The 21,118-nt window shown below is 37.9% G+C and overlaps 1 non-coding gene across 1 annotated transcript; it reads right to left on the bottom strand.

Annotated features, from left to right (window-relative positions):
* Positions 1-837: 837 nt before the first annotated feature.
* LOC118845231 lies at positions 838-944 on the bottom strand. The gene has a single exon (XR_005010089.1). It is a non-coding gene; the product is annotated as a U6 spliceosomal RNA (small nuclear RNA).
* Positions 945-21,118: the final 20,174 nt, after the last annotated feature.

The following is a 21,118-nucleotide window of genomic DNA, read 5'->3' as shown; positions in this document are numbered from 1 at the left end:
ATGAAAGCTTGACATCCTTCTATTTCATTGAATAACCATTTTTCCCCTTGATGTATTATGCTCAATTTTGCTGGGTAAGTGATTCTTGGTTGTAATCCTAGCCCCTTTGCCTTCTGGAATATCATGTTCCATGACCTCTGATCTTTTAATGTTGCAGCTGCCAGGTCCTCCGTAACTTCCTGATTATGACTCTCTGATATTTGAGTTGTTTCTTTCTGGCCACTTGCAGTATTTTTTCCTTGACTTGATAGTTTTGAAATTTGGCTATAATGTTCCTTGGAGTTTTTATTTTGGGATCTCTTTCAGGAGGTGATTTCAAAGCCTATTTTACCCTCTGGTTCCAAGATATTGGGGCAGTTTTCCTTGATAATTTCTTGAAAGATGCTGTCCAGGTCCTCCTTTTGATTATGGCTTTCAGATAGTCAAGTGATTCTGATATTCTCTTCTGGATCTATTTTCCAGGTCAGTTGTTTTTCCCATGAGGTATTTTACATTTTCTTCCATTTTTTTCATTCTTTTTTTTTTTTTTTTTTAATGCAATTTATTTATTTAACATATTTGGTTTCCAGCATTGATTTTCACAACAGTTTGGATTACAAATTTTCTCCCCATTTCTGCCCTCCCCCCCCACTCCAAGATGGCGTATATTCTGGTTGCCCTGTTCCCCAGTCAGCCCTCCCCTCTATCACCCCCCTCCCCTCTCATCCCCTTTTCCCTTCCTTTCTTGTAGGGCAAGATAAATTTCTACGCCCCATTGCCTGTGTATCTTATTTTTTAGTTGCATACAAAAAGTTTTTTTGTTTTTGAACATCTGATTTTAAAACTTTGAGTTCCAAAAAAAATATGGAACGCTTCACGAATTTGCGTGTCATCCTTGCGCAGGGGCCATGCTAATCTTCTCTGTATCGTTCCAATTTTAGTATATGTGCTGCCGAAGCGAGCACTTTTTTCATTCTTTTAAATGTGTTTTATTGATTCATGATGTCTCATAGAGTCATTAGCTTCCCCTTGCCCAATTCTAACTTTTAAGGTGTTTTTTTTCCTCAATTAGCTTTTGTGCTTTCTTTTCCATTTGACCAATTGTACTCTTTAAGGAGTTGTTTTCTTCTCTGGATTTTTGTATCTCCTTTTTCATTTGGCCAGTTATACTTTTTAAGCAGTTTAACAATCTGTTGACTCTTTTTTCATAATTCTCTTGTGTCACTCTCATTTCTTTTCCCATTTTTTCTTCTACCTCTCTTATGTAATTTTTAAGCATCTTTTTGAGCTCTTCCATGAATTCTTTCTGGGCTTGAGACCACTTCCCATTTTTCTTTGGGGTTTTGTCCATAAGTGTTTTGACATTGTTATCCTCTTCTGAGTTTGCGTCTTGGTCTTCCTTGTCATCATAATAATTTTCTATGGTCAGATTCTTTTTTGTTTTTTGCTCATCTTTTTTTTGGAGGGGAGAGGAGGGAGGCCTTTTCCCTTTCTTTCAAATTTGAGCTGGGCACCTGGAGTGGAAGGGGCACTCTCTCAGGGTTCTTGTGCCAGGGGCTATAGGCCCTGGCTGTTTACCTGATGTTATGCTGATGTTGCCCTCAGCTCCTCAGGGACTCTTGTGTCTGGTGCTGTGCTGAGGGGGTTTGGTGGGAGGGTGGATTGCACTGGTGGAGGCGGTAGAGGTCTGGCAGCTTACCTGTCCTGAACTAGGGTCCTAGTGATGGTGTCTGGCATGTGCTGAGGCCTGATGGAGTATTTCATTTCCTCATGGCTACATTGAAGGATGTGGAGGTCTGGGCCTATTTGCCCTGGGCTGTACTGAAGCACATGGTGGTTCTTGGAGCTGGAGTCTGTTGGTTCCCCTGGCTATGCTAAAGCAGATGGGGGGTCCTGGTGTTGGTCTTTGCCTGCTCCACTACACTGGGGCTCAGTATCTCCTACTGGTTTTCTGAGGTGGGGCTTGTTGCTGGTTTGCTGGGAAGCTTCCTGTCCTGGAATGTGCTCCCCTTTTACCTGAGTGAAATGGACCTTTCTTGCCCATCTTCCAAGTTTCTTGGGATCAAAGATTGTTTTACCTTGTCTTTTTGTTGGTTCTGTTATTCCAGGATTTGTTTTGGAGTGTTATTTTATGGTTGTTTGAAGGTGAATATGGGAGAGTTACAGCAATTTGCTGCTTACTCTGCCATCTTGGCTCCTGGAAGTCAGTCGTAATGCATTTCTTTTAAATGGAATACATAGGCTCTGGGTTCACCCTACCAACTCCTCTCCCTCCCACCCTCACTCTCATTTTGTCAGGTTGGCTCCCTAGAACAATGCTGTCCATATCTATCCCTTCAAATTGTATGACCCTCAGGGTCTGGAGGATTTCCTATTACTTTCACTAACAACTCCCAGCCCCCAATACTGATCGACTAGTTGCCATCTCATCAATATTATCCAACCATTGATTTTTGCCCCAATGTCATCTTAACCAATCAATATCTTCCCAATATCAATTGACCAATTAACATCAATTAGCTTTGACCAAGGACAATTTATAAACTAGTTGTTATTTTTTTATTTATCAATTCAGAGGCTTTAGAAAACCATCCCTAGGCTTTGTATTTGTCTTATTGTCTTCCTTAACTCCCTCTGTAACTGTTAAAGATAATAGAATTCTAAAGGGACATTTGTCTTTTCTCCCTTTATTCAAATGTAAGCTTTTTATGTAGTTAATACTACATAAACTATTAACTTTATCACCATTTAGCCCCTTCCAATTACTCAAATGTATTTACCTTTCTAGATTTTTCTTATTGCCTGTGATTGTTTTTCAAAGTTTCTGCTCAGCTCTGGTCATTTTTATCAGGAGTGTTTGAAATGTTTCTATTTTACTCAAGTTCCATTTTTTCTTGTAGGGTAATAGTAGGGAAGATAGTCTTGAACCTAAGTACTCTGACTCTAGAGTTACTGCTTTTTACTGCCATAGTGTGCTGTCTCCACACCCTGAATAATCTACAAATAATTAGCCCATATGTAGAAAAGGTTCTCAGCATTTCCTTATTGACTTTTTTTTTCAGATAAAACAGAGAAATCCCTTTTTTTGAGTATAAATTTAGGGAGCTAGCATCCAAATAATGATGTATCTATCTTATTAATACAAACTATAGATATATTTGTCATTTATGATCTAGGATCCTTTTCCCCCATGTCCTCTGGACTCATATGAACTGGGCTTTGAGGGCAAGGACTATTTTTGTCCTTTTTTGTATTACCAGCATCAGTGCCTGGCTTATAATTAGTGCTTAATAAATACTTGTTGATCTGACTGACTGATTTATACTAGGGGCCTGACCCAAAAAGGTCATTGTGTCTCATTGACTCTTTACCCTTGCCCCAGAATTCTAGAAAATCTCCTGAATAAAGCTTTTGTTATGCTTATATTGGGGTTCCTCCAAATGTGAATAACAGGTTTCTCAATTTCACCTACCAGAAAAAAGTATGTAATCTGGGTGGATGAATGGCCTATGGAAACCAATCCTTGAAGCATGTATAGATATGCCCTACCTGGATCTAATCCAAGTGATTCTGTGGAAACTTTGGATGAGCCTCCTTCTGGTCATGAAGATTCATAAGTTTGTATTCTGTGATAAGGAAGCATTCTTTAACTGATTGCTGAGACAGAACTGAATGGATGTATAAAAGGCACAACATGCCCCCTCCTTTGTGCTCTTAATTCTAGCTTCATTCAGAGCATGAGGATAATTCTGAGCCACCTGGAGGGTCAGGTTGGAATTGTCCTTCCTGTCCAAACTGTGAGCACCGTGGGCTGCCTTTGTTTCTTTGAGTTGTTTTCTGAATGAATATTCCAAGATTGGAGGGTCCAGGTGACCTTGTGAGTTTGGTAGATCCAGAGATCTCACCAGTGGTTAGAGCTAAACACCAGTGGAGGCAACCACTGGAGAACCAGCATCTGTAGCAGGAATGGAGAAAACACTTTGACAAACATGCTGGGAGTGATAGTCACCTGAGGAAAGACAACTTCAGGGAGTAAGCCCCATTGTAGCTAGGGACTCAACAGAGGCAGGACCCTTGGGGACCAGCTGGTGTACCCCTTTGCTTCATGTATTCTTTACACTTGTGCCTCACTACCATTATTAAGTTTGAGCCCATGATTCCTATAGATTCTGGTTGTATCTGTGGTTCAGTGACCTTCAGTTTTGAGGAGAATGTTTCGTACCAACTGTTCTTTCAATACCTTCTTAATAAATTGGCTAATGGAATATGGCTGACTAATTGTTATTGGGGAGCACGTTGGTAGGGACTTGTAAGCAACAGCAGTATAAGACCCAGTCTCTCAAGGTTACCTACCCCTAGAACACTGGAAACCCCATGCCATGAGTGAGAGTTGGGGGAGTGACCCCATTATGTACAAATACATAAGACACAAAGGTCTCAAAGAAGCCCAGGAAAAAAAAAATTCAGAAACATTAAGCCCTCAAATAGCTCATACTTCCTACAACCCAGAAGCTTAATATTTTGCAGGGGGAGCTGATGAACAAATACTCCCCCATTCTCCTTGGACCTGCACTGTTTGACCAACTCATTGCAATAGCTGGAAAGAGCTTAGCAAGGTCCAGATCTCCTGGACGCCTATGACATGGCCCTAGTCTTCTAGTTCTTGGAGAATGAACTTGCTCTTGAGATAATCTTATCCTTCTAAGAGACCAGTGTCTGAATAATTGAACTCAAGAACTCCTAATCTCTCAGCAACCCTGGAACTCAGTATGACCTACAAAGTAACCCCAAAGGCTGGGAAAATCCATTTTCCCTAACTCTAGTCTCTGACCCATGTTGACAACAGGAAAAAAAAAGGCAAAAGGCTGCCGGGAACTGAATATCCATGAACTCCTTTTTCAGGCTCACCACATACATCTTCTGCACCTAGAGTGAGGGAAAGGGGAAAAATATCCTCTCTATTTTGTCCTCCACACACCCCCGTCAACCCCTTTGAAGCACCAGAATCTAGAAGTCCATCTGAAAAGGAACTGAGCCATGATTATAGACCACAGAAAAATGGAAGCCCTCTTGAAAAATCTGCCTCCTCCCCCACCTAATACTTTGGAAAGCAATCAAAGGAGTTCCCTTTGCCCTCTCAAGAAAGTGCTGAGCCATGTCTACCTCCTTGGGAGATGCCCTTCAGACAAATGTCAGTGTCCTGTGATCTCAAGTTGTCAAGTTCACTTGAGGAGAGGAAGAGGATTAATCAAATTAAGTTGGGGCTTTCTTGATCAGAGCCTCCTATATCCAATAAAACATATCACAGATGCAATATGTTATATATTATTTTGCTTATAGATGTGTATGGATATTTGTATATCATCATCACTGTAAAATACTGGACTGAAAAAAAAAAAGAAAAACCACTATCTTAAATTTTCCTTATTCCACAGTCATGGTTGAAAGGTCTTTATTTACAATCACCGGATTATGTTGTAAATTGATAATATTCATTAAATACCTTATAAGAAAGTTAATTCTTTCAATTTCATGGTGGCTCTTCTCTGCATAATTCAATATTGGTCCTCATTCCGCCTTTGGAAATGCATCATTGTTATTGATTATATGCTTCATTCTGCAAAGGATGTTCCTGGGCATTGATTTTTTTTTAGCGTCTTATAACTGAAACATGCTGGTTTACTTAAATGATCAAAGCAAGAGAGAAAATTGTTTAAATACTAAGAAAACTTCCAAGGTCAGACTAAATTTTCACTTCAGACAGTTGAAAATATTTGATTTTATATGGATTGAGTGTGGGCTAAGAAAATAAACAATGCTGTGCGTATCTTGGAGTCCTGATATTTCATTGTATGTAAAGGGCCAGACATTTTATCTAAACTAATATATTAATGTTCATCACATAAAAATTAAGACAAATAAATAGAAGACAAAAGTAGTCATACTAATACTCTAGCTGTGATCCTTGGAGAATGAACTAGCTATTGAGGAAGTCTTATCCTTCTAAGAGTTTGAATTCAAGAAATCCCGATCTCTTGGGCACTCTGGGAGCTCAGTATTACCTACCAAGTAAACCCAAAGATGTGGAAAAATTCATTTTCCAGAACTCTAGTCTCTGACCTATTTTGAGAAAAAGATACAGAAAGGCAGAAGGCACTAAGGATTGGACATCTAGACCACTTAGCATTTCATTATTTCCTGTTCTTCATTGTTCTCAGTTTCTAACATGTCATGTATGTTTGGTGACCCCTATCTTACGCTTATTATATCTATTTTAATCTTTCAGAAGGCTAGTCATAGAATAGGTGCTCAAAAAATGAGTAGTCAGATTTGTGGGGTTGGTGATTAGCAGGGCTAAAGAGAAAGAACCCTTCAAAAGCATGAAAGAGCATGAGAACCCTCCTAGAGAAAGCATTGTTCAAATCCTGATCCTGGAGAAAATAGAATATCATGATAGGTTAAGCCAGAACTCCCAGGCCAGGGTGCAGTCAGAAATTCATCACAACAGTTTAAAAACAGAGTCATCCTTAAGAAGATCAGGGAAACATACTAAGAAAAGGGAGTTCTCTCCTAGTGAAGCCTTTTCTGATCTCTCCCCCCATCCACCGCCCCCAGTGAAAGTGAGCCCTCCCTCCTGAGATTTTCCTAAACTGCTTGATCTTGAACTTCCCCATCTCATTCCACCTTATATCATACCTGTTTTTACACATCATACAGATTGTAAGCTTTTGAGGACAGGGCTATGTCGTTTTTTAATCTTTAACTGTCACCTAGCATGATACCTTAATGTGTTACAGGAGATTTGGGATGAAAAGCAGTGGAGTGGGTAACAAAGTTTTATTATTCACAAGGGGAGGAGGAGGACAGATGTCAACAAGAAACAATCTCAGTGTCCAGGCCCCATTGCCTCCAGCCCCCAGTCTAGGGCAGCACACAATGGTCTTACTTCTAGATGTGGAATTAGTCTTTCCTCTTCTGGGTTAGATGAAGGCCTAGAGTCCCTCAGGAATCCAGCTTATATCTAGTTCAAGCTATTGTATTTATATTTATTTTAGAAAAAGAGCCAGCATGACACCAATGGGAAATTGCATTGTTATCTATTAGGACCAGTAAAGTAAGGTTATTTTCTACATTACCTAATAAGGGGTAAGGAATGAGAGGCAGGGACATGGGGTCATAATCCTAATTGTGCCAGCCCAGCAGGAGGCTGAGGGGATTTGGTAATGCCCAGTCTCTTATTAGATTTATACACATATGCATCCTGAGGGGCTAGACCTGTACCCATCAAAATTATTTTCACTGGTCAGCATTTAAACATAATACCTAATAAATATTCATTGAAATGAATATGTCTTTTAAAAATTGAATCTATTCACTCATCCTTTCTAGCAAAGACAGAGCTTTTCCCTCTTCTCACTGAGTTGAATCAGCTATTTTGGGTCCAGAATTGCTCCATCTTATATATCAAGCATTACCCCCACTATACCTTACTCTCTTAGTTCTCCTTCCATCTCTCTCTGACTATTTCTCAACATTCTTTGCTGAATGATCATCAATATCCAACTCTAACTATGGGTATATCCTAAGGTTCTGTCCTAGGCCCTCCTTTTTCTATATGTTCTTTCTCATGGTGACCTCATCAGTTTCCATGATTTCAATTATCACCTTAATGCAGACCTTGGTCTTTCTCCTGAGCTCCAGTTCATTAACATCCACAACACACTTGATGCCACTTAGGTATCTCAAACTCAACATGTCTAAAACAGAATTCATTATCTTTCCCCACAAAAGACTTTTTGAACTTGGTTATTTCTGTCAAGGGCACCATCAACATTGTAGTTACCCAGGTTCTCAAGTCAGGGTCATCCTGAACTCCTCACTCTCCTTCACTCCAAATATCCAATCAGTTTTGATGTCTTCTCAATTTAACCTTTGTAACATCTCTGGAAGGAAAATGGCTTTTAAAAATTAAGAAAAAATTCACCAAAAATGGAAAAGAACCTATTTGTACAAACATATTATAGCAGCTCTTTTTGTGGTGGCTAAGAATTGGAAATTGAAGGGGTACCCATTAACTGAGGAATGATTGAACACGTTGTGGTATATGATTATAATGGAATATTATTGTGCTATAAGAAAAGACAAGCAGAATGATGTCAGAAAAACCTGGAAAGACTTATATGAACTGATTCAAAGTGCAGTGAACAGAACCAGTGGAACACTGTACACAGTAAAAGCAATACTGTATGATGAACTACTGTGAGTGATTTAGCTATTCTCAGCAATACAATTATCCAAGACAATCCCAAAGAATTCATGATGAAAAATGCTACCTTTCTCCAGAGAAAGAACTGATGGTTGTCTGAATACAAATCAAAGCATATTATTTTTTCTTTCTTTTGTTTTCTTTCTTTCTTTCATCCTTCCTTCCTTCCTTCCTTCTTTCCTTCCTTCCTTCCCTCCCTTCTTTCTTTCTTTCTTTCTTTCTTTCTTTCTTCATTCCTCTCTCTCTCTCTCTCTTTCTGTTTTCTTGCACAAAATGACTAATATGGAAATGTTTTACATGATTGTACATGTATAACCTATATCAGATTGCTTACCACCTCAGGGAGGGAGGAGGGGAGAGAGAGATAGAATTTGGAACTCAAAACTTTAGAAAAAGGAATGTTATTAATTGTCTTTCCATGTAATTGGGGAAAAATAAAATATTTTAGAAAAACAAAAATGAAAAAGAAAATAAGAAAAGAGTACTGATTTTTAAAAATATATATATAGCTCAAAATATCAGGGTAGCAAAAGCAGCAAAGATGGAAAAAGAAACAAATAACATTTTGAGAGACACTCTCAAGTGGACAATGAAACACACACACAATCACACACAATTCACAGGATTTCAGAGTTGGAAGGGGCCTCAGTTGCCATCTAGTCCAACACAATCTGAAAAATAATTCTCTTATATGATATGCTCAATTAATGGTCAACCAGCCTTTGCTTAAAGACTGCCAGTAAGGGATAACCCACTTCCTCCTGAGGCAGCCCATGCTGCTTTTGGATAGCTCTGATTGCTAAGAAGTTTTTCTTGATATCAAGCCTAAATTTATCTCTTTGTGAATCTAGCCCATTGCTCCTGATTCTGTCCTTTGAGGCTGAACAGAACAACACGAAGCCCTCTTCCACGTGACAGCCCATTTGAAGATAGCTATTATGTCCTGCCTGAGGCTTCTTTTCTCTAAGCTAAAAATTTCAAGTTCCCTCAACTGATATGGCATGATGTTGAGGCCCTTTACTACTGTGGTTACCATCCCTGGGATACTTTGCAGCTTATCAATGTCCTTTCTAAACTCTGAAGCCCATAATTGAACATAATACTCCAGTTATGGTCTAACCATAACAAAGCATATCAGGATTATTACCTACTCATTTAAAAAAAATTATCCATTTGTTCTTTATTTATACATTTATTATCTCTCCTTCCAACCCCCCCCATTTGAATAATTAAAAAACAAAAACAAAACCTTCAGAATAAGCATATGTTCCAGCAAACAAATTCCTACATTGTCCATACCCAGAAATTCATGCCTCGTGCTGGACTTTAAGTCTGTCGCCTCTCTGGCAGGATGTGGATGGCATAATTCATCTTCAGTACTTTAGAATTGTGGTTTATTATTTTATTGCTCAGAGTTCTAAAGTCTCTCAAGTTGTTTTTCTGTATAGTGATGTTGTCGTTGTGTTAATTGCGCTCCTAGATCTGCTTTGGCGCTCTGCAACAGATCATCAGGATACAGCCAGGGAGGTGTAGGGACACCGGGGATTGGGTCAGGCTAGGAACATGCCACCTGGAGCACTCCAGCGCCCAGCGAGAGGCTGTCTGCACCAGGACAAAAGGCAGTCCCAGGCCCATACTGGAACACTGTGATGAGACGAGTGCAAATAGGTACCTTGTCACTCAGTTCCAAGTCACAGACCCTGGGTGGACTGAGAATGGGACTTGTGCAGAGGGGTAGTGTTCTCCCGTAAGGAGGTCCTGGGCAACATACCTAGAAAGGAGGAAATTAAGAAGCTATGGGCAGCTACAGTGTGGCTCAGACCTCAGCTACAGAGTAGCATCTGGCACAGCCTTCAGAGGAATAACCAGGACAGGAATCCCAAAACAAAGGGGAGCCTACAATTCTGCCCCTCTGAATCAATAGAATTTTTCAGCTGGTTGTTAGGGATTCAGTCTACTAGGAGTCCACTCTCGTTTAGACTCAAACCCAGATCAGGAATTTTAAGAGCTCAAACTGAGGGTGGTAGCAATTAGACTTTGTCCTGGATCAGAACACTTTGACAGAATTGAAAGCTTACAGGTCCCCAGCCTGTCCCCAATATCCTGGAATAATGATCAATACCTCTCAAGAAAATAGCAACAGGACTAGCCCAGACATTCTCTCCAGAAGTGCTGCAGAGCCCAGCCCTAACATCAAATTTGGAGTCAGGCAGTAGGCTGGAAAAATGAGCAAACGAAATAAGAATCCTATCGTAAAGAGCTATTATGGTGGATGAGAAGCTTAAGATGTAAACTCAGAAGAAAAGAATGACTCCAAAGCATGTACAAGTAATGCCTCAGAATAAAACACAAGTTGGGCATAAACTTAACTAGATGCCTGAAAGAGATGCAGCAAGAGTTTTAAAAAGAATTGTAAGATGTTTTTATACATGGACTAACAGTGCTTAAGGGAAAAAAAGGAAAAGAAATGAGCCCTAAAGAACAAAGAATTGGAAAGGGAATTAAGAGCTTAGCACAAGAATTACAAAACCACACCCCAAAACAAACTCCCTAGAAATTAGAATGAATTAAACAGAAGCCCAATGACTCCATATGGCAACAAGAAATATTAAAACAAAGTTGAAAGACTGAAAAAAAGGAAGAAAATCTTAGCGAAAATAACTGTCCTACAAAACAGATCAAGGAGAAAAAAAATGTAAGAATCATTATACTATCTGAATCCTATGACTGAAAAGTGAATAACCTATATATCCTATTTCAAGACTTTTAAAAAGAAAACTGCTTAGATCTAGTTCATTTGTCACTTCCTAAAAGACCCTAAAATGAAAACTTCCAGGAACATCAGAGTAAAAATCCGGAATTTTCAGATCAAATAAAAAATACTGCAAGCAGCCATAAAGAAATAATTCAAATATTGAGGAGTTGCAGTCAGGATCACATGTGATTTAGCAACCACCACTATGCATAAATAGAAAACTTGGAATACAACATTCCAGAAGGCAAAGGGTATGTGCTTATAGACAAGAACAACTTTCCTATCAAAACTAAGTACAATACCACAAGGAGGGAAAATGGATTTTTAATGAAATAGAGGACATCCAAGCATTCCTCATGAAAAGACCAGAGATGTGTAGAAACCTTGAAGTTCAAATACAGTATTTAAGAAAAACATAAAAAGATAAATATGAATAAACAATGATAGAGGATGAAACAAAGATAAATTGTATACATTCAAATACAGGGAGGTGACATATGTGTCCCCTCCTCTGATCCCTTTTATCATCAGGGGTCGTAGAGGGAGTTTAATTAAACAAGACCTAGCAGTGGTTCTGTTATATCTCGATGATCTTAAGAATGGAAAGAAAGGGGACAGGGAATACACTGATGGAAGGGAAGGGAAGATTAAGGAAAATTATCACATGATCAGGGAGTGCAAGTAGAATTTTATGCAAACAATAAAGAAGGTTGGTGTAGAGGAATGGCTGACACTAGAAACTCACTCTCATCTGAACAGGTCAAAAGAAGGAAGAATACACACAAAGTTGGGTACAGAAATACATTTCACTCATCAGGGAAATATAAAAGAAAGGGAAGAAGGGGGAGGGGGAATTAGAGGAAGTGGTAGATTAAGGGAAGGATTAGTCCTAAGCAAGAGACACGGGAAGTATGTATAAAATATTTAAAACTCTTTTTGTGATGGCAAAGAATGAGAATTTGAGGGGATGCTCATGATTTGGGGAATTGAACAAGTTAGGGTATATAAATGGAATGGAATACTATTGTGCTGAACACTTATCAGTGTAACTGTCCAACTGGGATTTCAGCATGGTGACACATGTTACCCATCTCATCTCCTCATAGAAAGGTGAAGGACTCAGAATACAGAATGAGACAAAAAAAAATTTTTGGCCAAGGCCAATGAGGAAAGTTAGTTTGATTATACATGTTTGTAATGGATTTTGTTTCACTCATGTTCTCAATTGGGAGGTAGGAAGTTTGGGTAGGAAGGTGAAAGGAAGATTTTAGCTGATTAAAACAAATAAAATATTTTTAAAAAATAAACAAAAGTAGAAGAAGACTTCAGTATGAAAACAAAGAAGAGAAAAGATCTGAAGAGGCAAAGGAAAATCCTTACTTGTTCCAGGAGGTTAGAGGGTGGAAGAATGTGGCAAAAAGATAAATGGAAAGATAGGCCACTGAACTTGTGCTAATAAATCTTTTACCAAAGAGAAAGGACTTTGGTCTGTATTTTTGTTTTTGCTTTATCTTATAGCACAACTGTAATTTCTGCTTTTTTTGATTTGATTCATTGTTTTGATTCATTGATTCATTTGATTCATTGTAAGTTTTGTTGTTTCAGCTCCTCATTTTTATTCTGTCGTTCTTTCATTTTTAGGCATTTCTTGTAAGCAATAGATTGTGAACTTTTTTTTTAATCTGACCTGTGATTCTTTTTTGTTTTATTTAATTGTTTACTTCATTCAAATTTAAAGTTATGAGAGTTGGGTTTATGTTTTCTACTGTTCGTTTCTGATAGTTTCCCCCCCAAAATTTGGGTTTATTTTTCTCTTCTTCCATAAAGACAGTATTTTGTCTTTTGTATTATTTTTAGCAGAATCTATTTTAAGATAATTGTATTTCCAGAGGTTTTCTTCTCTTCTTGCTCAAACCCATCCTCTCTCGCATTTGTTACTCCTTTCCCTGTTTTGCAGTTTTGCTTAATGTATTAATTCATATTTCTTTCTTCATTTTATCGAGTTACATAATTTTTCCCCTTTTTTCGCTTTGTTGGTTAAGTGAAATCCCCCTTCTTCTCTTCCTCTTCAACTTGTTTGTTAGTTTTTCACTTAATTTCCTGAGCCTTTTTCTTTTTTTTTTCTTAGTTAATTTATTTGTTTTTAGTTTTCAACATTCACATTCCTAAGTTTTAAATTTTCTCCCCCTCCCTCTATACTTCCTCCCCAATACAGCCTGCAATCTGATATAGGCTCTACATATATATTCCTATTAAACATATTTTCACGTTAGTCATGTTGTATAGAACTATAACAAATGGGAGAAACCATGAGAAAGAAAAAAACAAAACAAAACAAAAAAAGACAATAGTCTTGATTCATTCCGCATTCAGACTCCGTAGTTCTTTCTCTGGATGAGGATGGCATTTTCCATCATGAGTCCTTTGGAATTGTTTTAGGTCCTTGCATTGCTGACAAGCACTAAGTCTATCAAAATCAGTCATTGCACACTGTGACTGTTACTGTGTACAGTGTTCTCCTGGTTCTGCTCACTTAACTCACCATCAGTTCATATAAGTCTTTCCAGGTTTTTCTGAAGTCTGCCTGCTCATCATTTCTTATAGCACAATAGTATTCCATTACATTCACGTACCGCAACTTGTTCAGCCATTCCCCAATTGATGGGCATCCCATCAATTTCCAATTCTTGGCCACCACAAAAAGAGCTGCTATAAATATTTTTGTACGTGCGGGTCCTTTTCCCATTTTTATGATCTCTTTGGGATACAGCCTTAGAAACAATGTGCTGGGTCAAAGGGTATGAAAAGTTTTATAGCCCTTTGAGCATAGTTCCAAATTCCTCTCCAGAGTGGTTGGATCAGTTCACAGCTCCACCAACAATGAATTAGTCTTTCAACTTTCCCACATCTTCTCCAACATTTATCATTATCCTGTTTTGTCATGTTAGCCAATCTGATAGGTGTGATGTGGTACCTCAGAGTTGTTTTAATTTGCATCTCTCTAATCAATAGTGATTTAGAGAATTTTTTCATATGACTATAGATAGCTTTCATTTCTTCCTCTGAAAACTGCCTGTTCATATCCTTTGACCATTTATCAATTGGGGAATGACTTGTATTCTTGTGAATTTGACTCAGTTCTCTATATATTTTAGGAATAAGGCCTTTATCAGAGATAGTAGTTGTAAAAATTCTTTCCAGTTTTCTGCTTCCCTCCTAATCTTTGTTGCATTGGCTTTGTTTGTACAAAAACTTTTCAATTTGACATAATCAAAATTATCCATTTTGCATTTCATAATGTTTTCTGTCTCTTGTTTGGTCATAAATTCCTCCATTCTCCATAAATCTGATGAATAAACTATTCCTTGCTCCCCTAATTTGTTTATAGTATCAGCCTTTATATCTAAATTGTGTATCCATTTGGACTTTATTTTGGTATATGGTATCAGATATTGATCTATGCCCAGTTTCTGCCATACTGTTTTCCAGTTTTCCCAGCAGTTTTTGTCAAATAGTGAGTTCTTATCCCAGAAGCTGGGGTCTTTGGGTTTATCAAACAGTAGATTGCTATAATCATTGATTACTGTGTCTTGTGTACCTAACCTACTCCCTTGATCTACCCATCTATTTCTTAGCCAGTACCAAGTAGTTTTGATGATTGCTGCTTTATAATACACTTTAAGATTTGGTGTGGCTAGGCTAGCTTCCCTAGCATTTCTTTTCATTAATTCCCTAGATATTCTGGACATTTTGTTCTTCCAGATGAATTTTGATATTATTTTTTCTAGCTCTATAAAATAATTTTTGGTAGTTTGATTGATATGACACCAAATAAGTAAATTAATTTAGGTAGAATTGTCATTTTTATTACATTAGCTTAGCCTACTCATGAGCAACTAATGTTTTTCCAATTATTTTGATCTGACTTTATTTGTATGAAAAGTGTTTTGTAATTGTGTGCATATAGTCCCTGGGTTTGTTTTGGCAAGTAGACTCTCCAATATTTTATAATGTAACAGTAACTTTACTACAGTAACTTTAAATGGAATTTCTCTTTCTATCTCTTGCTGTTGGGCTTTGTTAGTATATATAGAAATGTAGAGGATTTATGTGGGTTTATTTTATATCCTGCAATTTTGCTAAAGTTGTTTATTATTTTGAGCAGTTTTTTATTTGATTCTCTAGGATTCTCTAAGTATATCATCATATCATCTGGAAAAAGTGATAACTTACTTTCTTCTTTGCCTATACTAATTCCTTCAATTTCTTTTTCTTCTCTTATTGCTAAAGCTAACATTTCTAGTACCATATTGATAACAGTGGTGATAATGGACATCCTTGTTTTACCCCCAATCTTATTAGAAATGCATCTGGCTTATCCTCATTACATATGATGCTTGCTGATGGTTTTAGGTAGATGCTACTTATCATTTAAGGAAGGCTCCATTTATTCCTGGGTTCTCTAGTGTTTTTAATAGGAATGGGTGTTGTATTTTGTCAAAAGCTTCTTCTGTATCTATTGAGATAATCATATGGTTTCTGTTAGTTTTGTTGTTGATATAATCAATTATGCTGATAGTTTTCCTAATATTGAACCAGCCCTGCATTCCTGGTATAAATCCTACCTGATCAAAGTGTTTTATTCTCATGATAAGTTTCTGTAGACTTTTTGCTAATTTTATTTAAAATTTTTGCATCTATATTTATTAAGGAAATTGGTCTATGATTTTCTTTCTCTGTCTTGGCTCTTTACAATTTAGGTATCAGTACCATGTTTGTCTCATAAAAAGAATTTGGTAGGACTCCTTCACAATTTTCACAAATGGTCTATATAGTATTGGAATTAGTTGTTCTTTAAATGTTTGATAGAATTATCTTGTAAATCCTGGAGATTTTTTCCTAGGGAGTTCGTTGATGGCTTGCTCAATTTCTTTTTCTGAGATGGGGATATTTAAGTATTCTACTTCCTCTTCTATTAATCTCAAAAATTTATATTTTTGTAAATATTCATCCATTTCATTAAGATTCTCAAATGTATAGGCATACAACTGGGCAAAATAATTCCTAATTATTGTTTTAACTTCCTCTTCATTGGTGGTGACTTCATTCTTTTCATTTTTGATACTGGTAATTTGGTTTTCTTTTTTCTTTTTTTAAATCAAATTGACCAAAGATTTATCAATTTTATTGTTTTTTCCATAAAACCAGATCTTAGTTTTATTTATTAGTTCAATAGTTTTCTTAATTTCAATTTTATTAATCTCTCCTTTGGTTTAAAGTATTTCTAATTTGGTATTTAATTAAATATTTTTAATTTATTTAGCTTTTCCAGTTGCATGCCCAATTCATTGATCTCCTCTTTCTCTATTTTATTCATGTAAGCATTCAGAGATATAAAACTTCCCCTAAGAACTGCTTTTGCTGCATCCCATAAGATTTGGTATATTGTCTCATTACTGTCATTCTCTTGAATGAAGTTATTGATTGTTTCTATGGTTTGTTGTTTGACCCACTCATTTTTTAGGATTAGATTATTTAGTTTCCAATTAACTAGTCTATCTTTCTATGGCCCTTTATTACATATAATTTTTATTGCATCATGATCTGAAAAGGATGCATTTAATATTTCTGTCTTTCTGCACTGGATTATGAGGTTTTTATGCCCCAGCATATGGTCAATTTTTGTGTATGTGCCATATACCACTGAGGAAAAGGTGTATTCCTTTCTATCCACATTCAATTTTCTCCAGAGGTCTACCATATCTGCCTTTTCTAAAATTGTATTCACCTCCTTAACTTCTTTTTTGTTTATTTTGAAGTTAGACTTATCAAGTTCAGAGAATGGGAGGTTGAGGTCCCCCACTAGTATATTTTTGCTGTCTATTTCTTCCTATAACTCCCTTAACTTCTCCTCTAAGAATCTGGATACTATACCATTTGGTGCATATATGTTTAGTAATGATATTACTTCATTGTCTATGGTGCCTTTTAGCAGGATATAGTTTCTTTCCTTATTTCTTTTGATTAGATCTATTTGAGCTTTTGCTTTGTCTGAGATTAGGATTGTTACCCCTGTTTTTTTTTATTTCAGCTGAAGCATAATATATTCTACTCCAGCCTTTTACCTTTACCCCGTGTGTATCCCCCTGTTTCAAATGTGTTTCTTGTAAACAACATATTGTAGGATTATGATTTCTAAACCCTTCTTCTATTCACTTCTGTTTTATAGGAGAGTTCATCCCATTCACATTCACATTTATGATTGCTGTCTGTGTCTTTCTCTCCATAGTATTCCCCCATCCCATTTATGCTTTTATTTCTCCCTTCTCCCTTACTCTCCTCAAAAGAGTTTTGCTTTTGACTACTGCGTTCCTTAAACTTCTGTCCCTTCTATCAGCCCCCCTCCATTTTCTTTCCCTTTTCTCTTACTATTTCTTCTCTCCCCTCTAACTACCCCTCCCTTCTCTTTTCCCTTTTCCCTCCTACTGCCTGTAGGGCAAGTTAGATTTCTATATTTAACTGAGTATGTTATTCCCTCCTTGAAACAAATCCAATGAGAATAAAGTTCAAAAAATGCTCATCTCCCTCCCTTCTTACCCTTGGTGCCTCTTCATGTGATGTAATTTACCGTTTTCTGCCTCTTCCTTTCCTCTTCTCCCATTACAATCCCTTTGCACCCCTTAATTAGGGGTTTTATCATCCCATCAGTTAATTTGTACCCACATCCTCTGTCTATGTATATCCCATTTAAATGTCATAATAAAGATACAGTTCTAAAGATTTGCAAGTATCATCCTCCCATGTAGGAATGTAAATAGTTTTCCCTTATTGAATAACTTTTCTTTCCTGTTTACCGTTCTATGCCTCTCTTGAGTCTTATATTTGAAGATCACATTTTCCACTGAGCTCTGGCCTTTTTGTCAGGAATATCTGGCAGTCCCTTATTTCATTGAATATCCATCTCTTTGCCTGAAAGATTATTCTCAGTTTTGCTGAGTAGTTGATCCTTGGTTGTAATCCAATCTCCTTTGCCTTATGGAATATCATATTCCAATCCCTCCGATCTTTTAATGTAGAAGCTGCAAGGTCCTGTGCGATCCTGACTGTAGTTCCATGATATTTGAATTGTTTCTTTCTGACTGCTTGCAGTATTTTCTCCTTGACCTGATAATTCTGGAATTTGGCTACAACATTCATTGGTGTTTTCAATTTGGGATCTCTTTTAGGAAGTGATTGGTGGATTCTTTGGATGACTATTTTACCCTCTGGTTCTGTGATGCCAGGGCAGTTTTCCTTGATGATTTATTGGAAGATACTGTCCCAGCTCTTTTTTTCATCGTGGCTTTCCAGTAGAACAATAATTTTTAAATTGTCTCTCCTGGATCTATTTTCCAGGTCATTTGCTTTTCCAATGAAATATTTTACATTTACTTCCATTTTTTCATCTTTTCATTTTGTTTGAATGATTCTTAATGCCTAATAGAGTCATTAGCTTCTACTTAACCAATTCTGATTTTTAACAAATTGTTTTCTTCAGTTAGCTTTTGTAACTCCTTTTCCATTTGGCCAGTTTTAGTTTTTAGGAATCATTTTCTCCAGTTAGGTGTTGTACCTCCTTATCCATTTGGCCAATTTTAATTTTTTCATTTTTTTTTGGAGGGGGGAAGGCAGGGCAATTGCGGTTAAGTGACTTGCCCAAGGTCATATAGCTAGTAAGTGTGTCAAGTGTCTGAGGCCAGATTTGAACTCAGGTCCTCCTGACTCCAGGGCTGGTGCTCTACTCACTGTGCCACCTAGCTGCCCCAAACAGTTATTTTTTTTTTGGAGGAGGAGAGACAAGGCAATTAGGGTTAAGTGACTTGCCCAAGGTCACACAGCTAGTAAGTGTTAAGTGTCTGAGGCTAAATTTGAACTCAGGTCCTCCTGACTCCAGGGCTCATGATCTATTCACCTAGCTGCCCCAACCCAATTTTACTTTTTAAGGATTTGTTTTCTTCAGTGAATTTTTTTCCATTTTCTCAATTGTATTTTTGAAAGAATTTTTCTTCTACCTCTCTAATTTGACTTTTAAAAATCCTTCTTGAGCTCTTTCAAGAATGCTTTTTTAAAATTTTATTTTATTTTATTTTTGCAGGGGAAGGCAGGGCAATTGGGGTTAAGTGACTTGTCCAAGGTCACACAGCTATTTAAGTGTGTCGTGTGTCTGAGGCCAGATTTGAACTCAGGTCCTCCTGACTCCAGGGCTGGTGCTCTACTCACCTGTGCCACCTAGCTGCCCCCAAGAATGCTTTTTGAGCTTGAGTATAGTTCATTTTCCCTTTTGAGGTTTCAGATGTGGGTATAGTATCAATGCTGTCCTTTTCTGAATTCATATTTTGATCTTCCCTGTCCCGATAGTAAGAATCTATGGACTTTGCTTTTTTAATTTGCTTTTTGCTCATTGTGATTGCCTTTTTCCTGACTTTTAAGTGGATCTCTGCTTCTGGGGCACAGGGGGCTCTGTTCCAAGCTTTCTGTTCTGGGGGCCAGTGGCCTGTTTACTGGCTTTGTGTGCTGTGGTCTCTGGTTCTAGCAGCTGGAAGTTATATAATGTTGTAGCTTACCTATTGCTGAGCTGGAGCTGGTTGGTGTGTGCTGAGGCCAGGCGAGGTTTTTCTGCCTTTCCCCAGGGTGACACTGAAGCTCATGGTGTGAGGTGGAAGGGAGGGGTAGTGTGCCTGCTGGAGGTCCCCTCCTCCCCTAGGGCTGTGCTAGAGCATGGGTAGGCTGGATGCCCCTCTGTGCTGGTGTCTGCTGATTCCTCTGGCTGTGTGAAGGCATGCCTGGGGTCCTGGTGTTGGTGCTTGCTGGCTCTACCACCCTGGGGCTCAGGATCTCCTGCTGGTCTGTTGAGGTGAGGCTTGCTGCTAGCTTGCTGGGATGCCTCCTGTCCTGTATTGGCCCCCTTCAGCCACAGCAAGAGGTATCTTTCCCATTAATCCCCCTAGCCTCCTGAGCTAAAAGACTACAGTGCCCTGTTTTTCTGCTGGCCCCACTATTCCAGGATTTCTCTGAGGGCAATATTCTCTAAGTTTTTCAAGGTCAAAAAAGGCAGGGTGAGAGTGACTTACTATTTACTCTACCATCTTGGCTCCCGGAAGTTTAAATAGGCCTCTTGATCCTTTTTCTAAAAAGAATTTCTTTTTTTCATTCTCTTCATTATTTCTTTTCCCTTTCTGTCCATTCTAAACTTTGACTTTTTGATTCATAGCTCTTATACTTACTTATTAGTCTCTATTTTTTCATAAAACTTCTAAGGTACCTATTTTGCATTCTCTCTTCTAAATATTTTCTATATTTATTGCCTTATAGATTTTGCCCCCTTACCCACTTTTTCTGTTGTACCTCACTCATATGTGTGTGTGTGTGTGTGTGTGTGTGTGTGTGTGTGTGTGTGTATGTTTATACCCAGGGTATAAATTTTCTTGTCTCCTTGCTTGTGCAGTCCATCACTATCCTTTGCTCTCCTCGTGGTCATTTTTTCCCCCTTTTCCCCACGAAGTCTCTTCTCAGGGTCCGTGCCTTCCCGCTCCTCTGGGTATTAGTTTCCACCAGGAGCTCTGATTCCCTTTCTTCCAAGGCAGAATGAGTAGTCTATCCAGGCACCAAATCACAGCAAATTATACACATTGTAAAGTGCTCATCTCCCATTACAAATACCTTGCTTCCTCCGCAGAAGGGTTCTTCACTTGGACCCCCTTCCCACCACTGAAACAAGATTTCCTGCTTTCTTTCCCTGTGTTTCCAATTCCTTCCTTTGTTCCCTCGGGAATTCTCTTGTAAGCCTTCTTCTTCTGAGAGACTGCGGGAGTTATCTCTGCTTTATTGTTAATCTTGATTAGGGTACGTAATGTACTCCAATATATCCATTTTCTCCCTTGTCCTCTTTCATTCATCCTCCTGTTCTGCAATTTAGTGCTACAAAAAATAATTCACTTGTAGTCAGGGTGTTGTGAGGTTTAGTCCATGATGTTTTAGGCCTGTCTCTCCACCCTCACTTCTTCTAGTTAACTTTTTTGCTTGCATCCCTGTGTACTTTTAGGGAAAAAAAATCACTTGATGACTTCTCTGTTGTTGCT

The sequence above is a fragment of the Trichosurus vulpecula genome, chromosome 3, assembly GCF_011100635.1.
Source record: "Trichosurus vulpecula isolate mTriVul1 chromosome 3, mTriVul1.pri, whole genome shotgun sequence".
NCBI classification, from domain to species: domain Eukaryota; kingdom Metazoa; phylum Chordata; class Mammalia; order Diprotodontia; family Phalangeridae; genus Trichosurus; species Trichosurus vulpecula.
The sequence above is the reverse complement of the archived record's forward strand: the minus strand, read 5'-3'. Positions and strand labels throughout refer to the sequence as shown.